This window comes from Pristiophorus japonicus, chromosome 12 (assembly GCF_044704955.1).
Source record: "Pristiophorus japonicus isolate sPriJap1 chromosome 12, sPriJap1.hap1, whole genome shotgun sequence".
Taxonomy (NCBI): domain Eukaryota; kingdom Metazoa; phylum Chordata; class Chondrichthyes; family Pristiophoridae; genus Pristiophorus; species Pristiophorus japonicus.
Window position 1 is genome coordinate 151254265 of NC_091988.1, and position 22756 is coordinate 151277020.

Below are 22756 nucleotides of genomic sequence, written 5' to 3' on the forward strand. Positions count from 1 at the left end.
TGGTTCCAGCCCTGTTCAAGTTGAGCCAGTCCCAATGGAACAGCTCCCTCTTTCCCCAGTACGAGTGCCAGTGCCCCATCAACAAAACTCCTGCCTCCCACACCACCCTTTGAGCCACACATTTAACTTTCTAATCTGCTTATCCCTATACCAGTTGGCGCATGACCAGAGATTATTACCTTTAAGGTCAGCTTTTTAATTTGAACCCTAATTCCTCAAACTCTTTCAGCAGAATCTCATTCCTAATTCTACTTATGTCGTTGGTTCCTACGTGGATCATGACAACTGGATCCTCCCCTCCCACTCCAGATTCTTCTCCAGCCGCGAGGAGATGTCTTTAACCCTGGCACCGGGCAGGCAACACAACTGTCGAAACTCCTGGTCACAGCTGCAGAGAACAGTATCTATCCCTCTGACTATACTGTCCCCTACCACAAATACTTTCCCTTTCACTCTCCCCACTTGAATGGCCTCCTGCACCGTGGTGCCATGATCAGCCTGCTCATCCATCCTGCAGGCTTTTCCCTCATCCTTCAGGCAACAAAAACCTAATCCCTGTTGGATAAGAGCAAAGGCTGAGGCTCCTCCAGCACTGCACCTGGGGACCCCTTACCTGCCTGAGCTGCAGTCACACTCCCCTGTTCCTGACCACTAATCAGACCTGCACCACTACCTAAGCTAAGGAGTGTCACTGCCTCATGGATCAAAGTGTCCAGGTAACTCTTTCCCACTCCCTGATGCCCTGCAATGTCTGCACCTCAGACTCCAGCTCAACAACTCTGAGCTGAAGTTCCTCAAGATGCAGGCATTTACTGCAAAAGAGGTTGTGCGGGATCACAATGCTCTCCACAAACTCCCACATACACTTCTGGTCACCATATTACATTAAAGCTGTGATTGTACTAGAGAGGGTACACAGGAGATTCATGAAGATGTTGCCAGGACTGGAAGATTTTGGCTGTGAGGAAAGATTGGATAGGCTGGGGTTGTTTTCTTTGGAACAGAGGAGGCTGAGGGGAGATTTAATTGATGAGTATAAAATTATGAGGGGGCGAGATAGAGTGGATAGGAAGGAACATAGAAACATAGAAAATAGGTGCAGGAGTAGGCCATTCGGCCCTTCTAGCCTGCACCGCCATTCAATGAGTTCATGGCTGAACATGCAACTTCAGTACCCCATTCCTGCTTTCTCGCCAGACCCCTTGATCCCCCTAGTAGTAAGGACTTCATCTAACTCCTTTTTGAATATATTTAGTGAATTGGCCTCAACAACTTTCTGTGGTAGAGAATTCCACAGGTTCACCACTCTCTGGGTGAAGAAGTTTCTCCTCATCTCGGTCCTAAATGGCTTACCCCTTATCCTTAGACTGTGACCCCTGGTTCTGTACTTCCCCAACATTGGGAACATTCTTCCTGCATCTAACCTGTCTGAACCCATCAGAATTTTAAACGTTTCTATGAGATCCCCTCTCATTCTTCTGAACTCCAGTGAATACAAGCCCAGTTGATCCAGTCTTTCTTGATAGGTCAGTCCCGCCATCCCGGGAATCAGTCTGGTGAACCTTCGCTGCACTCCCTCGATAGCAAGAATGTCCTTCCTCAAGTTAGGAGATCAAAACTGTACACAATACTCCAGGTGTGGCCTCACCAAGGCCCTGTACAATTGTAGTAACACCTCCCTGCCCCTGTACTCAAATCGCCTCGCTATGAAGGCCAACATGCCATTTGCTTTCTTAACCGCCTGCTGTACCTGCATGCCAACCTTCAATGACTGATGTACCATGACACCCAGGTCTCGTTGCACCTCCCCTTTTCCTAATCTGTCACCATTCAGATAATAGTCTGTCTCCCTGTGTTTACCACCAAAGTGGATAACCTCACATTTATCCACATTATACTTCATCTGCCATGCATTTGCCCACTCACCTAACCTATCCAAGTCACTCTGCAGCCTCATAGCATCCTCCTCGCAGCTCACACTGCCACCCAACTTAGTGTTATCCGCAAATTTGGAGATACTACATTTAATCCCCTCGTCTAAATCATTAATGTACAGTGTAAACAGCTGGAGCCCCAGCACAGAACCTTGCGGTACCCCACTAGTCACTGCCTGCCATTCTGAAAAGTACCCATTTACTCCTACTCTTTGCTTCCTGTCTGCCAACCAGTTCTCAATCCATGTCAGCACACTACCCCCAATCCCATGTGCTTTAACGGTTTCCCTTAGCAGATGGGTCAATAACCAGAAGGCATAGATTTAAAGTAATCGTTAGAAGGATTAGAGGGGAGATGAGGAAAAACCTTTTCAGCCAGTGGCTGGTCGGGGTCTGGAACTCACTGCCTGAAAGGATGGTAGATCCCCCAGTCATCAAAATCTACGGCGCGGTCCTGGACAATGTGGACCATTTTCCATACCTTGGGAATCTATTATCAGCAAGGGCAAACTTGACGACGAGGTTCAACACCGCCTTCAGTGCTTCTGTGCAGCCTTCGGCCGCCTGAGGAAGAGAGTGTTCGAAGATCAGGCCCTCAAATCTGGCACCAAGCTTTTGGTCTAGAGGGTTGTAGTGATACCCGCCCTCCTGTATGGCTCAGAGATGTGGACCATATAGAGTAGACACCTCAAATCGTTGGAGAAATACCACCAACGATGTCTCCGCAAGATCCTGCAAATCCCCTGGGAGGACAGACACACCAACGTTAATGTTCTCGATCAGGCCAACATCCCTGGTATCGAAGCACTGACCACACTCGACCAGCTCTGTTGGGCGGGCCACATTGTTCACATGCCGGACACAAGACACCCAAAGCAAGCGCTCTACTCGGAACTCCTACACGGCAACCGAGCCCCAGGTGGGTAGAGGAGATGTTTCAAGGACACCCTCAAAGCCTCCTTGATAAAGTGCAACAAACCCCCCAACACCTGGGAGTCCCTGGCCAAAGACTGCCCTAAGTGGAGGAAGAGCATCCAGGAGGGCGCTGCGCACCTCGAGTCTCATTGCTGAGAGCATGCAGAAAATAAGCGCAGGCAGCGGAAGGAGCGTACGGCAAACCAGACTTCCCATCCACACTTTCCTCCAACGAATGTCTGTCTCACTTGTGACAGAGATTGTAATTCCCATATTGGACTGTTCAGTCACCTGAGAACTCACTTTTGGAATGGAAGCAAGTCTTCCTCGATTTCGAGGGACTGCCTATGATGATGAGAAGCAGGAACCCTCAACACATTTAAAAAGTGCTTGGATGTGAACTTAAAGTGCTTTGACCTACAGGATTATAGTCCTAGTGCTGGAAGGTGGGATTTGGCTGGGTAAATCTTTTTTGACTGACACGGACACAATGGGTCGAATGGCCTCCTTGTATGTCGTAATTTTCTATGATTCTATGAATCTATCTCTGGTCAAAAATAAGAAACATGCAATAAGTTGAACGTAAAACCATGTATGAAACACATGAAAGTTAGAGCTTCCCATGAGTGTCGAGCAGTTCCAGTGAGGTTATACATAAGCAAAAGGTCCATAAACATCAGCAAGGAAAGCCCAATTCTATAACCTGAAGGAACAGATAACAACCCAAGCTCCCGAGAGAAAGGGGGTTGATGAAAAGAAAAAAATATGGCAGCTAGTGAATACATTTATGGGTAATTTAAGTTATTCTGATTTTGTGAATTGTTTACATCTTCATTATGTTACAAATGTTGGGGTAGCAATTAGTATGTGGTGTGCTCATTTTCTGGGTATAAAACAGGCATAAGCCAGACCAATATAGCAGTGGGACGAAATCCGCCCAAATCTGCATAAGCATTGGTCCCACTGCTAAATTCGTGGGGCCCCATTTTTTAGGTGTCTCCGGTAGATGCCTAAAACAGGTGATAGGCCCCTAACACCTGTTGAAATACCAATCGCGAATTGTGTTGTAGGTGAGCAGGGCAGGCGTCAGGCTTCCTGTAGAATCGTGGCCAGAGCCGATGGCTAGTCCCGAATATATCGCTGAGGCCCGAGGACTTATTTCCATCAATCCAGGGGCCTCACAGTTTGGTCTTAGTCTAATTTCTAGGTTGTTAAATTTAGCTTGATATAGTTTGTATGCAAACAAGATGTCCACTCAAAGTATTTGAGAAAATAATTGATTAGTTGGTTTTGTGGTACTTTTTGCCTCCTGATTAGTAGGTTTGAAATATTTCAGCAAATATGATGGCTGCTGGCTGCTGGCTGCTAATTTGATAACTGGTCAAGTGAATTGATGTCGTTTTGATTGGTTCACATTTCCTAAGCCAGTCATTATGGTTAACTTATTAGATAACGATTATTTGAGCAAATCATAATATATTCTCCATGGATATGTGATACCTGTAATACAGCTCCACCTAGTGGACTACTGATGTAATGCAACTACTGATGTAATAATAATAAAACATCATGTGGCAAGGTCACATGATGACAGTTTCTGTTAAGGAGCCATCTTGTGTGTGCTGTTTGTGGTCTCTGTAAAGATATCATAGTTGGCGATGAGGATAGGATGTTTGGGTTCCCTATCTGAAATTTTTGTTGGTGGACAATCCTGCCAACCGACAGACAGACTTTGAGAGGATCTTTGTTTTGCAGAGCAGCTAAAAATCCAAGGTAAATTTCAAGCACCCTTGGCTGAACTACTTATGTTGCCAAAGTCCAGATGGCCACACCTATGGGACTAATAGGGCGCTTGGGTGAGTTGCATCATGACCGAGAGACTTTCGGAGTGTATTTGGAGTGGCTAGAAATGTTTTTCACCGTGAATAGTATTATTGAAGTCCCCGACAAGGTAAACCGCAACCGGGTGGTTTTAGAAAGAAAATGGGCTATTTTCTTGATTGAAGCAGACCCCGAGGTGTATGAAACCCTGAAAAATGTGCTTGTTCCCATCAAGCCAAAGGACAGGCCACTGATGGAGAATCTAACCAAATTAGAACAGCACTACAGTCCTGAGCCCCTGGAAATTGCTGAAAGTTATCGTTTTGGAACACGAAACCAATTAATTGACGAGGGTATTAGTGAGTACATTGTAGCTTTAAAAAAGCTATCCATTCACTGTCATTTCAGAAACATTCAGGACCGAGCATTGTGTGACCGCTCTATTTATGGGTTGAAAAATGAACAAATCAGAAGGAAATTGTTGACAACCCCTAACTTGACTTTTGATTTAGCTTGTCAGACAGCTATGTCGATGGATATGGCCGACTAATATTCCCGAGAATTTCGCGCCATTTCTAGTTGCCAGACAACCAAGGTGAATCGCCTGCAGGCTAAAAGTAAAAGGGCAGTTGGGCCCCAAGGCTTCAGCAACTGGCCAAGGTAACAGTACATTGAAGTCATGCTATCAGTGCCTGGGACAACACATTGCTCAAAACTGTCTATATGTGAAGGCAGAGTGTTTCTGCTGCAAGAAAACTGGGCATCTTGCAAAGGCGTGCCGACTGAAGAGTAAACCGACTTTCAATGCTAGAAGTAGAAATCACCTGACACTACATAGCATGAAGAGAAGCAACAGGATGAGGAGGTTCTGGAGATACACGTTATTAGGAGCACAAAGGTATCTAACAGCGATTCGCGATGTATTGTCATCTACGTAGACATTGCAGGAACCAGGATACCCATGGAAATCAACACTGGTGCATTCGTGAGCGCAGTACCAGAATCGTTATATCTTGACAAGTTGCGTGATTTTCGACTGGAGAAATCGAAGTTGAAGCTGCAAGTCTATTCAGGAGGGCAAATCCCTGTTGTAGGAAGTATTACCATAACGGTGAAATACAAAGATCAGTTTCAGAGCTTGCCTCACATAGTAATGGCAGGAAACAAGCCTGCCTTGATAGGTAGAAATTGGTTGGGATCACTGAAGCTAGATTGGAATGAGATTTTTCATGTGGAAACTAAATTTGCATCAAAAGATAACGTCATCGAGCAGTATCCGAAGGTGTTCTGCAAAATAGGCAGTCCGATCCAAGACTTCAAAGCAAGTATCAGAGTGCAGAAGTTTACTGTAAGCTACGTCCTGTACCGTACGCACTCAAGGAGAAGGTTGAGCAAGAACTCAAAAGACTAGAATCTGAAAACATTATTTCTAACGTAGAAGACGTGTTCTATTTTTCATACATTGATGAGCTGCCAGTTAAAGCTGAAAAGATTGGTAGAGCAACCAAACGTGACTCAGTTATGTCAAAGGTGTATGATTATATAGCAAATGGATGGCCAAACCAGGCATCAGAGGACGATATTCATCCATACTTCATTCGTAGGAATGAATTGTCAGTTGGTAAAGATTGTATCATGTGAGGTGCAAGAATGGTTAACCCAAATAAGTTCAGGTCCAAATTGTTAGGAGATCTTCACGACCAGCACCTGGGAATGTGCTAGATCAAGAGTTTTGCGTGCAGTTACTTATGGTGGTCAGTTCAAGATAAAGAGATAGAATACATCGTTAGTCAGTATACAACATGGCAATCGGTAAGCAAGAAACCACCATCATTCCCACTGCAGCCATGGAAATGGACTCCCAGGTGTGGCAAAGATTACATGTTCATTTTGCTGAGCTCGAAGGACAGCAATTATTCAAAGTGATTGATAGTCATTCAAAGTGGGTACAGGTGTTTCCGATGTGGAAAATAACAACAAGTAAAACAATAGACAATTTGTGAAGATTGTTTTCTTCCTATGGCCTCCCAGAAGAAATTGTGTCTGATAGTGAGCTGCAATTTTGTTCAGAACTATTTGCACAGATCATGATCAGAAACAGTGTGAAACATACCAAAGTTCCACCATACTACCTGCTTCAAATGGTGCAGTAGAGTGCACAGTTCAAATTGTAAAACGTGCCCTCATCAAGCAAATGTTGGATCCAAATCCAAAGAAACAGCAGTTGTCATTGGATCACAAACTGGCAAATTTTCTGAATACTTATCGAAATACTCCTCATACAACTACTGGTAGAACACCAGCAGAGTTGTTTCTCAAATGACAGCCACGTACCAGGTTCTCTTGTTAAAGTCAAACTTGGCACAGTCAGTAGATGAGAAAAAATTAAGACAGAAAGAGAGTCATGATAGAAGTCGACTAAGAGAGGGTGTGAAATTGGATCAGAAGGTTAGAATAAATAACCATCACCATAAATGGTTAAAGTTGTTACCAGGAAGAATAGTGAAGATATGTGGCCCTCGCACATATTTGGTCAAGATGTTTGATTATGGAAAGGTTAGGTTTGTTCACATTGATCATATTTTACCTACAGACGTGGAAGGAGTTGAAAGTTGAAATGATTTGATTATTTCTGATGAGCCTGATCGTCTTGTTACAAGTAGGGTACCAGTAGCAAATCCTACATCAGATGTTCTAGAAATAAGTTCAAGAGGAAGTCAGAATTTAAGTCTGAATCTGAGTCAGGTAGACAAACAGTCTGAAGTTGTAGAGAGTCCAAATGCAGATCAAGGTCAGCCCTTCAAGAAAAATTCTCCTCAGGCTCAGCCTGGAATGAGTCCAAGTCCTAAAACATGATTGGAAAGTTCTGTTCAAGAATGAAGGTATCCTCTTTGAAACAGAAAACCCGTGGTTAAGTTTGATTTATAAATATGGAAAAATAAGTTCATATCTTTTGTTGTGTATACAAGTTATGTATAATGATTATGTTGTTATGATTACTTATTCAATAAGGAGGGAGAAGTGCAATAGAGCTCCATCTAATGGACTACTGATGTAATGCAATGACTGATGTAATGACAATAAAATGTCATGGAGCAAAGTCACACGATGACAGTTTCTGTTAAGGTGCCATCTTGTAGCGTGTGCCGTTAGTGGTCTCTGTAAAGATATCACAATATCCTCAAGACATAATACCTGTGAGGTACGGCTTTTCAAAGTTAGATCACCTTTGAGGTGTTACACCTTTAAGAGGTGTGATGTTGCAGATGCACACCAGGTGTAAAACCTTTCATTGTATAGATTGCAACAAATTTTGCTTTGCATTAGTGGTAATGTTTTGAAGGGCATATCTCTGAAGATAGGACCCAATCTGACTCCAACTGAAGAACAGTGAGACTCCATCCTGCAGGAGACTCACTTCACTTCGGAGTCTGGCTGTGCCCCGAGTCCAGATCCGCACTACAATTTTGGAGTAAAGTGAAACTGCTTTGCACCTGCCCTACTGTTAGAGTGATAATGCAGCCTTAGGCGCCAAACTATAAAACTAGCTCTAGACCTTTTAGTTTAATGGAAGGTAATGAACAACTCATCTTGGATTATAATTAAGCCTCTCATATTTTAGTAATATATGAAGCAACATAAAAGCCTGATCATCCACCAGTCAATATATCATGACTATTATGATCCTTATTTTATTATTTTTCACATCAACACAATGATTGTTGAAATATATAATAATTTCCAATATCATTCCAAAAAGGACATTAACTTAATTATTTTAGCAACATCAGTGACTGTTGCAATGCATTTTATGAAGAAATGTCTGTGTATTTGTATTAGGAGAACCAGATTATTGCTGATTATGTTAATCCACATTTCTATTTAATTTAATGGTCTCTAGTCCCCAGGAGGAAATAGAAGTGTGCCAATTAAGAAACATATTTATTAAAAAAAACAGATACATATTTTCCATAAACATTAAAAGATAGCTGCTTTACTTAATGCACAGTGGTCATCTTTGCTAGCATACTGAAGAAAATGATGGTGTTGACTTCATAAAGTCAATAGATTGCTTGATCATTTCATTTGAAAGGACCACTTTGAACAGCAATGAAAAATTAAACAAAATGGCATATGATTGGTACGAGATTGATCATCATTGTCAAAAATGTAGTACCAGCAACATGTTGGAAAATGTCTGTACTCTGCCTGAAAAAGAGTCAAATGGTATATAATCTATCTTGCTACATACACAATATATAACCAGTTGTGAGCAAAAAGCTAGCTTTCCTCTCTTGTGAAAGTCACAAGGGGTTTAAAAACACTCAGCCAAATGTTATTTTCCTTCCATTTATGTCACATCTGTTTCTCTCCAAGGAACACTCAGCAAAGTCCTGCTTTAAAATGAACACTGCCCTGAATAAATGCAATTCTACTTGTGTACTCAGTGTAACTTTCAGACATCAAGATAAAAACGTGACCCAGTGAAGATTCTAAACATTTATACATTAAATACTTGAGTTTATGAAAACAAAAGTTAGACATTTTTTAATTAAATCATATCACCACTGTATCTCCTGCTTCAACTTACTCTTTCCCAGAACCTCAAAAATGTGGAACTCCTTTCTTCACTCCTACCCCATCGAATGGCGAGGCTTTTACAACCCCAGCTTTGTGTCATCTGATAAGTATTTCTTGATTTACCTTGACTTCTTTTCCACCTAGGTTGTATCCTGTATGATGTGCCTTGGACCTTCAACCTTGGTTTCTCTCAAAATAAATGTACATGTATAAAAATGATAGAAAATGTGTTGCTTTTCGAACAATGCATTGCAAATTCCTAAATTCATTGGGAACTCAAAGAGCTGTGCTTCAAAGCTTGATAAAGGCAAAGCAGAATTTTAGTTCTTCATATTTTAACCAAAAGATATACATGCAAGGGAATACTGTCAGGCTGCGACTTCTTGTTTAAATAATTTCTTGCGGTAAATGTGTGTATTTTTTATGTGCATCTCTGTTAGCATCTCTTAAGAATTGTTTGCTTGTTTGTTTGTTTGAGCAGGCAATTAAGGGGACAGATAATTCTTTTGTTATTTTTTTAATCTCAAAATACTCCTGTGAAGCGCCTTTGGACGTTTCACTACGTTAAAGGCGCTATATAAATTCAAGTTGGTTTTGTTAAATGCTAGCAAAATATAGAAAAGGCATTCTCAATAAATATTGGAATCCAAAGCTGTATTTCAGTAGCATGATGGCAAGCTGTAAAAGGCAGATCCCACACAAAGGCTCAGAAATTCCATGGCCATTCCACTCCTGCTGTAACTTCAGTGGAGTTCTGCTGGAATGGCCGCAAGCTCAGCTGGGACCCAGACTTGGGCAAAGTGTCTGGGAAACCGTGTAGAGGTGGAGCCTCCACCCATCCCTAACAAAGCGATTGATGTTGGTTGGTGGGAGGGGGGGGGCGGGGTATTTCCCTTTATTGGGAGTTCCTGTGTCGTGGTCCTCAGTTGGGCCCCATGCAAGACCATGCATAACCTTGCCGCCACGAGTGGATGTGGATCCCATCTGGCCATGGCTGGGATTGAGGGCCTGGCCCTCTGAAGATGAGGGAGTCTTTTAAAAAATATATTATAATTGGACCACAAATGGACCACTGGGGACAGCCTATTCTTTTTCTTGGGGAGTAATCTATTAAGCTTCAGCAAGCATTTCTGGCCTCTTAAGTGGAGGAGATCCCCAGATATGGCCTCAAAATGCCTAGAGCCTCATGCTGACGTCTCTTTCCACCCCCCGCCCTGGTAATTTTGACAGGGTCAGTAATGGAGGTAATGGGCAGCTGCATCCAGGCAGTTTGGCCGGGATGCACAATCCTGTGGATTTTTGGGATTATATACTAAAACTTTTATAGATGAGGCCACGTATCCAGCATGTGTGTAACTAATTTGTTATGAAATGTTGGTGCAGGATTTCTTAATATTAATATATGGAACAGTGAAGGAAAAGTGAAGGAACTCTTTCTTTAGCTCCAAATCAGATTTGTATTTATCTGGTTTCTACTATATTTAAATGGCTATGAGATAAATTTGACAAGTTATTCTCTTGACACGGAACATTGAGCAACAGAAGTGCTTGATCTTCTGTGTCAAGAGGGATAACTTGTCAAATTGAAAATTCAGATCCAGGGGTCAGAACACTAGATTCGTGCTCATTTGATTTTCTTTCCGTTCAGTAGGAATGTATAAACATGGGAAGTTAAGTGGTCCTCCTCACGTTATCTATTAACATTTTCTAAGCAAGTTGGCCTGTGACTGCATTTTAAAGAATGGACTCCAAAGATTTTTGTCTTTGCAAGCGCTGAGGTGCATAACATGGAGCCTTTGGGACCAAATAGGTTTAACATACAAGGAGGTCATGATTAAACTATACAGTGTTCTAGACATTCATACATTGGAGGCAATGCAGAGAAAACATACGTGAGATCCTCATTTATAATTATCTTGCGACTCAGGCTCCTGATACTAGCAGATCTTTGGGCTCAATTTTCCCCAGTTATCTGCGCTGTTTTTTTTGGCGTGCGCCACTTTTTTGGCGTAAATTAAAATCTCCCAGTTTCCCCAAAGTTTCTGCGCCAGTGTAGCTCAGTTAAGTCCGACTTTTTTCGATTAGTATTTTTTTGCGTCATAGGGGGCGTAACCTGATGTCTGCGCCAGTTTTTCACATTTAAGCAAGTTTGGCCAACTTACATTTTTCCGGGGACGGCATATGTCACCACTCCCAAAAAACCTTCTGAGCGCTTAAGAAAAACCAGCACACATTAAAAAATCAGTGCAGAAAGACGCCATTGTTTTTAGGCAAAGTTTTGGAGGGAGTCAAGAAGACAAAGAATATGTATCATGAAGCTTAATGTTTTTCAAAGTCTAAAGGCAGAAAATGGAAGTCGAATGTAATTCTTTAATTTTTGATTTTTTTCAAAGTACCATGCCACCACCAAACGTCTCCTCACCGGGCTCGAGGGTCGGAGCGTCAGCCGGCAGAATCGCTCCCTCGCCCGGACACAGGGGCTCGGGGCTCGGCTTCAAAAGAAGCCCTGGGGGGTGTGGGGTGGGGTGGAAGCCGAACTAAAGGGATGAGAACCCTTAGGCTATACAGCAGCTTCAATAGAAGCCCGGGCGGGGGGCAGGGTTGTTGAGGGACACCGAGCCCCTGTGTCCGAGCAAGGGAACGATACTGTTGGCTGATCCTTGAGCCCGGTGAGGTGACATTTGGTTGGTGGTAGGGTGGTACTTTGAAAAAAATCAAAAATTAAAGAATTGCGTTGGACTTCGTTGCCCCAAATGTCTTCATTCAATGCCTATCCGCCCGTTCTTAGCAAGCCTATAGCGCATGCGCAGACCAGGGTGTGGTCCATACTAGGGCATTGACCTTGGGGAGAGAGAGAGGAAAGAAGGTTTGAGTGCTTTGTCCTGCTGTTTTGAGCTTCTTGCAAAGCTACAATTTAATTATGGGGACAATATTGACAATGCCCTACCTCGTGCAAGGCTTCTGCATGATTGTGCTGCGGAGGAGAAGATTGATTAGACATCATTGCATGAGGAACCTCAGAGCATGTAGGATGATGGGCAGGAGGCTTTACCTACATCGGATATGTCAAGACAGGTGTCCATACCTGCACCTGAGTGATGCAGACTGTGTGAGAAGGCTGCATTTCCGCAAAGAAGTTGTAACCGAGATCTGTGAGTTAATATAAGCAGACCTGCAACCTAGAAGCATCAGGAGGACTGCTTTGTCAGTTGAAGTGAAGGTTACAGCTGCACTTTCATTTTATGCATCTGGATCATTCCAGGCCACAACTGGGGATGTGTGCACCATTTATCAACATGCAACACATATCTGCATTCAGCAGGTGACTGCTGCACTATATGGCCGGAGGAATGACTACATAAAGGTCCCCATGACCACCCAGGCAATGCATGAAAGGGCTGTGGGCTTCTGCAGGAGTGCTGGCTTTCCAAAGGTACAGGGCTGCATTGATTGCCCCACATCACCTTGTGAGCACCTTTGGAGGATTCTGAGATGTACAGGGACAGAAAAGGCTTCCACTCCATTAATATGCAACTCGTATGTGACGACATGCATTGCATCATGTCAGTTGATGAAAGATACCCTGGGAGCACCCATGATGCGTTCATTCTATGCTAGAGCGCTATATTTTCCATGTTTCAGCAGCAGCTAGAAGGGCAAAGCTGGTTACTGGGAGACAAAGGGTCCGGCCTCGTCACCTGGCTCATGACGCCCCTATGCGTAGCCTGGACAGAAGCTGAGCGGGAATACAACATGTCACACATTGCGAAACGCAGCATAAAAAAAGAGGACCATTGGCATCTTGAAGCTGCGTTTCCGATGCTTGGACTATTCCGGAGGCTATTTGCAATATTCTCCTGAGATTGTCAGTCGGTTCACTGTTGTGTGCTGCATGCTGCATAACTTAGCCATCATGAGGCAGCAGCTGCTGGTAGTAGAAGAACCACCTGAGGTGAGAGTGACTGATGATGAGGAGGAAGATTCAGAGTGATGATGATGATGAGCAGGAGGAGGAGGATGAGGATGAGGATGAGGATGAGGAAGCCATGCAACTACCTGAACCCAAAGCATGACAGTCGTGCCCCTTTAACGATTGCTCGAGCCTTGCGCCAGCAGCTCATCAATGAACGCTTTGCTGCCCGAAGGCTCAGTGGCAACTATTCCAAATGGACCATGTTTACTGTTTGGACCTATTCTGTAATGTTTGTTGTATTAATGGAACAAATAATGGAAATGATTCTTCTTTACTTCAAAAAGTTGTGTTAATAATGGAACAAATAATGGAAATGATTCAGTTATAATTTAAAATATATTTCATTCTAAAGTTTAACACTTGTTTGTATTTAACTTAACTTTAAATAAAAATATTCTTGTATCAAACTTTAAAGTTTTCAGTTAAGATCACTTACAAACTTTTAAACTTGTAAATTTACATAACTTACAAAAAAGTTAATTTGAGAACATTTACAACAGTAATAACAATAATAATAACATCAGCAGCAGCAAAGAAAGGCTGCACCCATCTCTCCTCCACCATATTCTAAGACTACCCACTGTGCTTGGTCTTGGTGATTCCACCCCTGCCTGCAGGCAGCGGCGCAGCATTTCTCGGGTTGGTACCAAGCTTATTCTTTCGAGAATCTCAGGTAATGCGCACATCTTTATGGGGGTGCGTGGGTAGGCGGTAATGTGAAAGGCTAGGCTTGGGTCTCTTCAGAGACTGGTCTGGGGATTGGAGTGGCAGTGGCAGTTGATTCCATCAGTGGTCGCATGGTCTGGGCGATTTCGCTTTTTGCAGCAGCTACCTCCGACTTTCCCTCCCTCATGTGCTCCAACAGTGTCTCAACTACCTACAACATTCCTTCACTCATGTTCACCGACAGTGTATCAGCTACCTGTGACATTCCCTCCCTCATGTTCACCGACAGTGTATCAGCTACCTGTGACATTCCCTCCCTCATGTGCCCGGACAGTGTTCTCATGAGAGTGTTGTTACTTCTCCCGACAGTCCCGATACCTCATCACTCACCCCACTGATGGTGTCCAGGAGTGATTGCATAAGGTTAATGCTCTCCGTACTCATTGCCATCATCATCTGAACCACATCTGTTAGATCCTGGACCTCAGGAGAGCGCTGCCAAGCTCTCCTTCGCCTCCTCACCCTGGACGTGCCTCGCTGCATCCCACTGGGACCTGCAGACTCAGGTGGTGGGGCCCTGGGTGTGTCTTGCTGCACCTCACTGGGATCCCCAGCCTTGGACTGTGCAAAACCATGGAATGTCCCAGTGACACTTGTACCACTCAGGAAAGGGGCTGGCATCTCAATGGGTGGCATCTGCACCTTCTCCAGATTGAATACAACAGTGGGGGCTTCATCCTCCCCCTCCCCCTGCCCCTACCCCTTCCCCTCCCCTTCACTTGGTCTAGAAGGTGGGATTGGAAGATGTTCTCCTCTTCAGGCTCGTCCACTTCTGAATCTTCTTCTGCATCGGCTTTAACCTTGTCAGGGTTGGCATCAAGTTCTGCAAAATATAACAGAACCAACAAATGTTTAGCAGCAGAGGAGGGGCAGAGTGGCATGAGTAGGTTCACACAGCGCAGGCAGCAGGCTCACATGAAGGATCACGATGAATGATAACACATTGTATCAACCGAAGCTTGGCTGATGGAGACATCCCCATAAATCAAAGCATGGCTAGCCCGTGCAGTACTTGACTTTTAGAATGTGGAATTTGCAGGACTTACCCTCGAGTGTGGGCCCAGCTTGTGCAGTGGTGGTTGCTTTTCTCCAGGCAGGACCATCAAAGCAGCGACCCTCTCTTCAAAGGGTGTCAGTGGGTGCAGATTTGCCAGGCTTCCTCCTGTTCGAGTTTTCTCTCTTTTGTTGTGTGCCACCTTCCTCTGCAAAGATGAAACTATAACTTTTTAGAGCGGTGTCTTTCTGCTGGGTGAGACATAATAATAATAATAATAATACTACATTTTATTTATATAGCATCTTTAACGTAATAAAACGTCCCAAGGCGCTTCACAACAGTGTTACTGACAAACAGATAAATTTGACACCGAGCCACAGATGAAATTAAGGCAGATGATCAAAAGCTTGTTTAAAGAGGTAGGTTTTAACGAGTGTCTTAAAGGAGGAAGAGTGGTAGAGGGGCATAGAGATTTAGGGAAGGACTTCCAGAGCTTAAGGCCGAGGCAGCTAAAGGCATGTCCACTGATGGTTGAGCAGTTATAATGAGGGATGTTCAAGAGGCCAGAATTTGAGGAGCGCAGACATCTTGTGGGATTGTGAGGCTGAAAAAGAGTACAGAAATAGGGAGGGGCAAGTCATATAGATGGTCACATTTACAATTGCAATTCTAGTGAATAAATGAAAATATTCCTTACACTAACTACTTGACCAAGGTCCTGCCACTTCTCTTTTGCACTGGCCTCCAGACCTCAGGGCGGTCACCATTGCACAGTAATCTTCTGCAAGTTGGTTCCAGCGTTCTTCATTTTTTTTGGTGAACATTTTATGTGACCTCTGCTGGTGTTCAGTTCATGCCATCTGGCCTCAATTATAGTAACTAATGCCTCCACTTCCTCTTGTGAGAAATTCTTCGTCCTTGAATCGTGTTGCATATTGCAACTCCGATTTTTCCACTGAGAATTAAAGTTCTCACACAGCACTCAAAGTTCACACACACAACTAGCTCTTTAAAAATGGCAGAATGCAGGCTGGGAGCTGTACTGGGCATGCGCGCCCATAGCATCATTTTTTTCGCGCATGCGCAGAAGGGGGTGGGGGGGGCACCCTTTTTGCGGCGCAGACATTAGGCTCCACCTCCAAAACTAAAGGACAGGCTGCGTAGAGCCAATTAAAAAATTAGAATGGGGAAACTTGCAAGTTATTTTTTTGGAGTAGTCGGGCCAAAAAAAACATGTGTAACTCTTGAAATATGCCAAAAAGCGGCATTGGGGAAAATTGAGCCCTTCGTGTTACGATTTAGGATTTATCCAGTAATTGGATGTCAGCGCTAAGAACAATTCTTTCCAAATCTCTAGAACACAATATTCAAATAGGTTAAACCAGTGATTAAGAAATATATGCACAACTCGGGTGGACGAGTCAGGATGCTGCATCACTGCACTGTACCAGATGCCCCTCATCAATCACCACCACTGCTATCCAAGGGCGGGATTTTCGGGTCTTCTCCGCTCCGTTTTTTGCCCTGGAGCAGTGGCAATGGCGGCGGTGAGGTGCTTTGGCCGGGCGGTCAGCCTCCAATGCCCCGCAGCAATGCCCGAGTCTGGTTTTGCGGCGGCACGGAGCAGCACCGCCCGGAAGAACTGCGCGGTGTGCAATGCCCCTGGTTGCAACACCGGCACGAGTTTGAACTGCTGCCTGGCCTGTCCGCCTGGAAGTGACTGCCTGGGAAACCAGGGAGGTTCAACCATCCCATCGGTGAAAAGGTGAGTATTGAACTCCTAAGGTAAGTATGATTGTTGTTTCTTTTCACCTTTTTAGCGATTTGTGTTGTGGTGGTGTGGGCAATGTTTTGGGAATGTTTTTTTGGTATTTTATTTAGGTTTCCCCCGCCCCCCCCGGCGTCTTCTGGAGCGCTCCTGACCCGGCTGTTTAGCTCGAGTGTTTCCCATCCTAGCGCTCAAGAGAGGTGTACAATGCCTCCCTTAGCGCTGACGCAGGGCCCAGATGCCCAAACTTAATTACTGAGGCACAAACTATTCCCAGGAGCTAACTTAGCCGCCCAGCCGCCATTATCATCCCAAAACATCAAAGCCGAAAATCCAGCTTGTTAGTGTTTTACTGTACGTTTCCTGCTAAACCCTACTGTTCATTTTTCCCTGATTGTGTGCATCTGTGGTGGGGTGTATAATGGGCGGTTATTGTGTTTGCCACCCTTGCTGAGGTTGCAAATTACTCCCGAGGTATGATTTTTTTTCCTTACTACTAACAAAATCTCACTTTCAGCAATTGCATATTTTAAGAAACACACTTTTGGGTAATTTTGTTATTCAGTTAATCGCGACAAAAATAAAAGTCATTTTTTCACTTTCTCAGAAAAATAGTAATATCGGTCTACATTTAACCAGAAAATCATAGGAAAGCACTACAGTAATCATAACATTTCTCTGCACTAAAAGTAAAGTCATGTTGCAGTCGATGTTAAATACCTGTTTGATTTTGTTCAAAAGGCAAACTTAATTAATATTAACTCCCTCGTCATCATCATCATAGGCGGTCCCTCGATCAAGGATGACTTGCTTCCACATGAGTTCACAGATGTTTCAATGAAGGACCCGATGTTCCAGTCCTGAACTCCAATTGAGGGGGTGGAAGATGCCTGTGCATGGATTTTTTTTTAACATGTGGTAACATGTTGCACATCGGCCACCACACGGGCTTGACAGAGCTAGTCCTTTATCCAATGGCAAGGATTAACCAGGACAACTGGAGACCTGCTCTGCTGCACCGACCTAGTGTGCATGCATATCGCAGTGTGGGCAGGCCCGTGCTCCCCTGGGCCCTTGCATCTTCTGGGCCCCTCAGGACAAACTTTCCTGATACTCTGTGGGGGTAATTTTAACTTTGGGTGTAAAATGGGCTCGAGCCAATTAGCCGCCCATTATACACCATGTCCGACTACCCATCCTTTGACGACAATGGAAAGGACAATCAGGTGTGCTGTATCATAGGCAGTCCCTCGAAACGAGGATGACTTGCTCCCACGCCAAAAAAGGATGAGTTCACACGTGTTTCAATGAAGGACCTAATATTCCAGATCCTGAACTACATATTGAAGGGTGGAAGATGCCTGTGTGTGGATTTTTTTAACGTGTGGTGGCCGTTGCACACCAGCCACCACATGGACTTGACTGAGCTAGGTCTTGGTCCAGTGGCAAGGATTATCCAAGACGACTGGAGACCTGCTCTGCTGCACAGGCCTCGTGTGCACATATATCGCAGTGCGGGCTGGCCCGTGCTGCCCCTGGGCCCCTGGTCCCGAACTCACGCCTCTCCTGGGCCCCATCACATCCCTCCACAGTCTCTCGCCGCTCCTGCCCACGCTCCAATCACCACCATCTTGGGAGTCATGTGACACCGCAATAATCAAGGTGTTGACTCATCATGGCAATCAATGGCTGTATAGTGGGCGGCTAATTCGCTAGCACCCACTTTCAACCATCGCCCAAAGTTAAAATGAATACCTATGCCTTATTGTTTTCTGGATCTCTGCCCCCTTTGCATTTAATGCACATTTTCTGGGGAATTCCCGGTATGTACAGGAAGCACCTTCCTGAAAGTGGTGGGAGCATTTGCATGTTACATAAGAACATAAGAAATACGAGCAGGAGTAGGCCACCTGGTCCCTCAGGTCTGCTCCGCCATTTCATAAGATCATGGCTGATCTGATCATGGACTCAGCTTCACTTCCCTGCCCGCTCGTGGGAGCGGGAGTGATGTTATTACTTCTCGTGAATCATTTTCCAGAGATTCCGCCCACATCAGCCAGCAAAGAAAACTGCTCAATGAAACTAGGCGTTAGAGGTTGCAGGTCTATCCTTTTCAAACCGGAGGATCTCTTTGAAGGGGCAGCCAACAGCCTCCTCTGGCCTCCAGAAAGGTAAGAAGGTACATTTCTCAGTGCAACAGGGCTACACTATGGGCTGGAGGCTAACTCCCTGCTCATGACCAAATCTTTTAAGGTCTGCAGCATTATGCAACTTTCCACCCCTGACTTGGAGTGAGTACTGATCTTCAGTTGGTAGTCCTGTCTGGCACTTGTCAAAAAACCAAAACTGGAGAAAATAGCCGAGGTCAAGTTGATGTTTGTGTAAAGTACATCACCTCATTTATGCTGCAACAAGGGAGAAGTGGAGGAACATCTGATCCCTTAAGTCAAGTATTCCTGGGTAAGCTCCTTCAGACTCTGCCCATGTTCCATTCAAAATGGGCCCATGATATCTGCTGCTGGGGTTGAGATGGTGGGGATAGGATTCTGCTAGATTATGAAACTGGAACACACACTTGCTTACTGTCAATAATCCTCTTATTCCCTTTGTTATTTTCCTTCATTATGACTCTTAGTTGTCCTGGGTGTTGTTGCCAGACTATTAACACACCACTTTAACTTGTAATTTATCAGGCAATGTTGTTGCAGCAGCTGAATCAGCACATTTTACCCCCATTTTATAGGCAATCATTAGACCAGGCGATCACCAAAATCTCGCCAAAATCGATGGTTTAAGAGTTATGTTTTTTTCTGTATTTTAGCTTTTACAAAAATGTGAATTTGAGTAATCAGGTGAGCAAGTCTGTACAGAAAGATTTCAGCACATTCTTTCTGTTTTAATACTTCTCCAAGTCTTGGTCGAATTGCTAAAAATAATGAGAAAACTTGCTTGTGAATGACTATTAGTCCTGAGAAACAGTAGCGGCTTTATGCAGTGTGAGGGAGGGTGGAATGGAAGAGTGAATATTGAATTATTAACTTGCATGTAGATCTATGACTTAGTTATATGAAGGAAGGACAAGATTTTAATAACTGTGTCGCTCTTGTTTAAATTAAATGTTTTAATGGAATATTAATAACTTCAACATGCAACCAAGGACTACAGAAAAAATGATCAATAAATATTTATGTGAAACCCTGTTGGAGCACAGCGATTACCGTCTGATATATAGCTGGTTTCCAATGCAATGCGATGACTGTTTGTTGTCACAATTTCAGTGTTCTGTGATATAGGGTCAGAATCATCTGGTCACCATGGAGCTTTAATGCACAGCGATGAAATGTAAGGGCTGAATCCACAAGCTGGCTCTGCAAGCAAGAGCAGTGCTTTGGAAATCGCGGACATGCAACCCGTGACTTTCTGTCCATTAACTTTAACCGAGGAAAAGTGACAGGCTAAGAGCCTGGAATTTCTTGATGGAGCTCTTTCCGAATGCTACTCCTTGTCTGTTTGTGAAGTCAGCCCTGTAATTCAAAAGGGGGCAAGGGAGAGTGGTTTCCCAGGCCATGCTCCCCACGTCATTGTCATTTAGGAATATAGGGACATAGGAACAGAAGTAGGCCATTGAGCCCCTCGAGCCTGTTCTGCCATTCAATGAGATCATGGCGGATCTGCTTTGGCCTATATCCCTTAATACCTTTAGTTAACAAAAAGCTATCAATCTCGGATTTAAAATTAACAATTGATCTAGCATCAATTGCCATTTGTGGAAGAGAGTTCCTATCTTCTACCACCCAATGGGCCCAAAGTTCCCCAGGAGTTGCTCCATTTTTTTTTGGAGCCACTTGATTTTTCTGTAGTATCTTTTTAGTTGCAATTCTGGCCATTTAATTTGCGCCAGTGTACTTGAGTTAGTTAAGTTTTTTTTTTAAGTTTCATTTTTTTTTCAAAAGGGGGCGTTACCAGTCACTTACGCCTGTTTTGGCCATTTAAGCAAGTTTAGCCAGCTAAACGTTACTCCAAACTAACTTAGGCCAACGTAAGTGGGCACTCTTGTACGTTTAGAAAAACCTTGTGGTGACTTACGAAATCAGCGCAGGCAGCCAGAAATGGGGGGGCGGGGTGAGGGAACCTTGCAAAGCACTAAACACCTTCACAACAACATTAAAGAAGCATAAATACATTTAAAGCACCAAACACTGAACAAAGTAGTACATTTGCCAAGCACTAAACAAAGCACAAAAAGTAATAAGCAATTAATTAACAAATAAAAAATAGAAGGAACCCTGCACCTAAAGCACCAAAACCAAAGTATTAAGCAATCAATCGATCATTAAATAACAAATAAAAAATAGAAATCCTACCTTAGGGAATGCAGCGGGCCGCCGATGAGGGAGCCCATTTGGCCAAGGCTAGGGACGATGTGCTTCGGGCCCCTCTCACACAGCCTGCAGTGCGCACTCACAGATTCGGCCTGCCAGGAGCTACTGCACATGCGCACAGACTCTCGCGCGTATGTGCAGAGGTCCCGGCACTGTTTTCAGCGCCGGGACCCGGCTCCGTCCCCAACCCACTGGGCCACGCTACGCCACCAGCGAGAAGAGGCTGGGGAGTGGCCAGAATCGGGAGGAAGATTTTTGGCGCGCTTGGAGGCAGTCAAAAGTGCCGCACCTCGGGTGAGGGCGCCAGAAAAAGGGGTTGGGGAAATTTGAAACCTTTGTGTGTAGAAGTGTTTCCTAATTCCACTGCTGAAAGGTCTGGCTCTTATTTTTAGACTATGCCTCCTAGTCCTAGAATCCCAACCAGTGGAAATAGCTTATCTCTATCTATCCTCTCTGTTCCCCTTAATATCTTGAAAACTTCAATCAGATCACCCCTTAACCTTCTAAATTCAAGTGAATACAACCTTAATTTATTTAATCTCGCCTTGTAACTTAACCCTTGAAGTTCGACATCATTCTACGCTGCACTCCCTCCAAGGTCAAAATATCCTTCCTAAGGCCAATATATCCTTCCTAAGGTTTGGGACCCAGAACTGCTCACAGTACTGCAAGTATAGTTGAACAAGGATTTTGTATAACTTCTACCCCCTTGTTTTCTAGTCCTCTAGATATAAAAGCTAGCATTCCATTAGCCTTTTTAATTATTTTCTGTATCTGTTCATAACATTTTAATGACCTATGTATATGGACCCCCAAGTCTCTTTGAACCTCCACTGTTTTTAGCTTTTTACCATTTAGAGAAAATATCCTGTTCTAAGGTCCAAAGTGGACAACCTTGCATTTGCCTCAATTGAAATTCATTTGCCAGAGTTTTGCCCATTTACTTAATCTGTCAATATCCCTTTATAATTGTATGCTTTCATCTATACTGCCTACAATGTTGCCTATCTTTGTGCCATTGTCAAATTTGGATATATGACTTTCTATGCCACCATTGAAGTCGTTAATAAATACTGTGAATAGTTGAGGCCCCAACACAGATCCCTGTGGAATACTGCTCATCACATCCTGCCTATTTGAGTACCTACCCATTATCCCTACTTCCTGCCTCATGCCGTTCAGCCAATTTCCTAACCAGGTCAATAATTTGCCTTCAATTCTGTGGGCTTCGACCTTATGAGAGACTTTATCAAATGCCTTCTGGAAGTCCATATAAATAACATCTATATTCATTCCCCTGTCCACTACTTTATTCAACTCTTCAAAAAATTCAGTCAGGTTTCTCAGGCATGACCTATCTTTCACAATTCCATGCTGGCTCGATCTGATCAACTAAAGATTTTTGAGGTGTTCAGTTACCCTATCCTTAATTATAGGCTAGCAATTTCCCGACAATAGATATTAGGCTAACTGGTCCATAATTCCTTGATTTCCCTCTTTCACCATTCTTAAATAATGGAATGACATGCGCAATTTTCCAATATAAAGGAATGGTTCCTGAATCAAGAGAGCTTTTGAAGATTATAGTTAGGGCATCTGCAATGTGCTCACCACTTCCTTTAAAACCCTGGGATGGAAACCATTTGGTCCTGGGGTTTG